This window comes from Leptonychotes weddellii, chromosome 14 (genome assembly GCF_054177405.1).
Source record: "Leptonychotes weddellii isolate Sample4059 chromosome 14, ASM5417740v2, whole genome shotgun sequence".
Classification (NCBI taxonomy): Eukaryota; Metazoa; Chordata; class Mammalia; order Carnivora; family Phocidae; genus Leptonychotes; species Leptonychotes weddellii.
Genome location: NC_138382.1, coordinates 45,212,771 through 45,216,425, shown reverse-complemented (window position 1 = coordinate 45,216,425; position 3,655 = coordinate 45,212,771). Strand labels below are relative to the sequence as shown.

At 37.0% G+C, this 3,655-nt stretch overlaps 1 non-coding gene across 1 annotated transcript; it reads left to right on the top strand.

Moving 5' to 3' along the window:
* The first annotated feature begins 1,723 nt into the window (after positions 1-1,723).
* Positions 1,724-1,830, top strand: LOC115938936 (U6 spliceosomal RNA). Its single transcript, XR_004073922.1, has one exon. It is a non-coding gene; the product is annotated as a U6 spliceosomal RNA (small nuclear RNA).
* The last annotated feature ends 1,825 nt before the right edge of the window (positions 1,831-3,655 follow it).

The following is a 3,655-nucleotide window of genomic DNA, read 5'->3' as shown; positions in this document are numbered from 1 at the left end:
TTCTTTTGCTTTGCAAAAGCTTTTTATCTTGATGTGGTCCCAAGAGTTCATTTTTGCCCTTGCTTCCCTTGCCTTTGGCGATGTTTCTAGGAAGAAGTTGCTGTGGCTGAGGTCGAAGAGGTTGCTGCGTGTGTTCTCCTTTAGGATGTTGATGGACTCCTGTCTCACATTGAGGTCTTTCAACCATTTGGAGTCTATTTTTGTGTGTGGTGTAAGGAAATGGTCCAGTTTCATTCTTCTGCATGTGGCTGTCCAATTTTCCCAACACCATTTGTTGAAGAGACTGTCTTTTTTCCATTGGACATTCTTTCCTGCTTTGTCGAAGATGAGTTGACCATAGAGTTGAGGGTCCATTTCTGGGCTCTCTATTCTGTTCCATTGATCTGTGTGTCTGTTTTTGTGCCAGTCCCATACTGTCTTGATGATGACAGCTTTATAATAGAGCTTGATGTCTGGAATTGTGATGCCGCCAGCTTTGCTTTTGTTTTTCAACATTCCTCTGGCTATTCGGGGTCTTTTCTGGTTCCATACAAATTTTAGGATTATTTGTTCCATTTCTTTGGAAAAAGTGGGTGGTATTTTGATAGGGATTGCACTGAATGTGTAGATTGCTCTAGGTAGCATTGACATCTTCATTTTTGATCTTTTGAAAGCTTATTTATAGAGTATCAGAGGTATACTGGAATAGACCTATTCGGGCTCAAGCTGATATTCTTTTGTTTGGAGGAAGTGTTTCAGCTGTGCATTTTGTTCCTGAGATATTAAAAAGGTGATAATGTCATTATAGTACTACCGGGAAAGATGATTTATTTAATTGGACAATAAGATAATATGATTAGTATAATTTTCCAGAAAGCTAAGAGTGTTCCATTTAAGGTTTGTTTCCCACACCATACTTTTACATTTGAATGAGGGCTAATAAGAGAATAAAAATGAAATATGATGAGAATTTTTAGCAGTCTGTTAAAAACAGAAGCATTTGTCATACTGAATTACCAGTTTCTTGATTTTATTATTTTAAGACCCCCAAAGCATTATAGTTCACTAACTTGTGCCTTGAAAATATATTCATTGTAGTAAATTTTTCATTGTAAAGACATTTTATAAAAGAACTTGACCTGTATCATTATATGATATCTTTTCTTAGTAATTTAACAAACATCGGCTTCCTGGTGTGAAATGAGCCAATTAAAGTCATTTTAAAAATGCATAAGTTTCTCTAGGTTGCTTTCAATTTTAAGTAAGAGCAGTATATAATATCCTGCAGCTTAGTTTTTCTATTTGAAAATGCAGCTAATATCACCACTATTATTGTTTTCTATCACATATCCCAATTAAATTGACATTTCAGCTCTTGTATGATTTTCCTCTCTATGTTGGTTTACTAAAGAGTTAAGTCATTCTGAAGAATTCCATCCTCCAGTCAACTTGAAAAGCTCTGAATCAAACTTACTATGGCTTGTATTCTTTTCTGTTACAAAAGTGGGGAAACATAAACAGCACTAGAGCAAGTATTCATCTTTAGCTTAATGAGCATAATGTGAAAGAAGATTCCAGCTTCAGTAGATCTCAGAGATTGACATTGAACTTGGAAATAAAAATATCCTAAAAAAAACCCAAAACACTGGAAAAAAAATACATCTGAAAGGAAGAGTCAGTTGATAAGCTTGACCCAGTAATCAAACTCTGTTCCTAGAAGGGACATGAGAATTTTTACTGGGGGGTGCTTGCTCTGGGAGCACATATGCAAAAATTGGAATGATACAGAGAAGGTTAGCATGGCCCCTGTGCAAAGGTGATGTGCAAATTCCTGAATTGTTCCATATTAACAAAAAAATTTCTTTTTACTATGGTAATGAAAATATGAAGTCCACCTACCTTTGAGACTGCCAAAATTCTGGGAACCTTAAAAGATGATGTGTTAAATCTCAAAAGCCCAGGTATCTAATTGTATCATTCTTCCCACTGACAGTATATTAGTAGAGAGACAGAATGATGAATATCAGCCACACCTAATTCTAGGCAAATTCTTTTCTGGTTCTGCTTACTTCCTGGAGCTGAAAGGAAAAAAGGACTCAGTCACGTGGTCTAGCCAAGGAGGTAAGGTTAACGTAGTTTTTGGAACTGAATATTGAAAACTTCAGAATAAAAGTAACACACGATTGTCTTTATATCAGCTTCTACAATGTTTGAAAAAAGCAAGTGCACTATTTTCCTAAAATTAAAAGGTTCTGTGATTCATTTCTGAAGACATAGCAAAGAGCAATTCAGCAGAACCACCCTGCCTGGCAAATTGTCCCTGATGAGCAGGCAGCAGAGGCAAGCTTTGCCTTTATATGCATGCTGCATGTTACATGTAAACTGGGTCACCTATTGACGTCTCACACCCATTAACCTCTTGTTTAACTTCCAATGAACCCATGTCTGTGTCTTGAGAAGCAGCTAGGATTGGAAGGATTTATTTGTAAATGTAAGAAATAAAGGTTTACTATGTTAGATACAGGAGATATATATGCTACTTCCTGATAGGAATTAAAACATTGGTAGGAAAAGACAGAACTATTTCTCCTCCTTCACTGTAGTGCACAGAAGAGCCACAGGAGTGCAAAGTTTGCAGGGAGTCTTTGGCAGAAGCTAAGTTTCAGCAGCAGTGTAGCAGAAAAGATGCTTGGCAGAGGGACCTGGATGAGGCAGTATTGCTTAAAGAAGTAACATTACTGAGCATAAATTGTGAGACTTAAGTGGATGAGGTGAATTGAGAAACAGTAATGGTACCTTGCAGAAGAATTTGGGTCTTTCAGAAACTGCAGCATCTAATGAAGGTAACAGAAGTGTCCAGCTGTAGGGATGGTGGTAACTAGGGAGTGTGGTGGTATATTACAATCTGAAAAGCAGAGGTCAGCTGAAGTAGAAATTAGGGTGGGAAGAATATACATCTCCACCACCACCAACAGTGAAGATTCTATGGTATACTTGACTTTATGAGAATATGATAGTTTCTGTGGCATGGATTCCACAATATCTTACTTCTGGCTGCTTCCCCAAAGTATAGTTCCCCTTTTCAGCTGAATCCTTCTTAAATAAAATGAATACAATGACCCTGTTATTATTTTATTAAGAAGGATTCTATTTAGACTCTGTGCATATGCTATGGTATGAAGACTTGTGTGCCTTCCAAATTCATATGTTGAAATTTTAACCCCCAAAAATGATGGTAGTAAGAGATGGGGCTTTTGAGAGGTACTTAAGTCATGAGGATGGAGTCCTCATTAATGGAATTAGTGCCTTTATAAAAGAGAATCCAGTATGGTGACTAACATAACATAATAAAATAAAATAAATTAAAAAAAAGAAAGAGACTCCAGTGGGATCTAGCCCCTGTCCACCATGTGAGGACATGGCAAGAAGATACCATCTATGAACCAGAAAGTGAGACCTCACTAGACACTGGTGTTGGACTTCCAGGAACCAGAATTATGAGAAGTTATTTTCTGTTAATTGTAAGCCACACAGTTTATGATATTTTGTTATAGCAGCCCAAATAGACTAAGGCAGCATAAAAGAGCCCTCAGATGTTTAAAAAAAAAAAAAAAAAGTGAGCTGGATTGGATGGTTCTCCTGAAGGGTGTGGCAACAAATATCCATGAGTCTCACT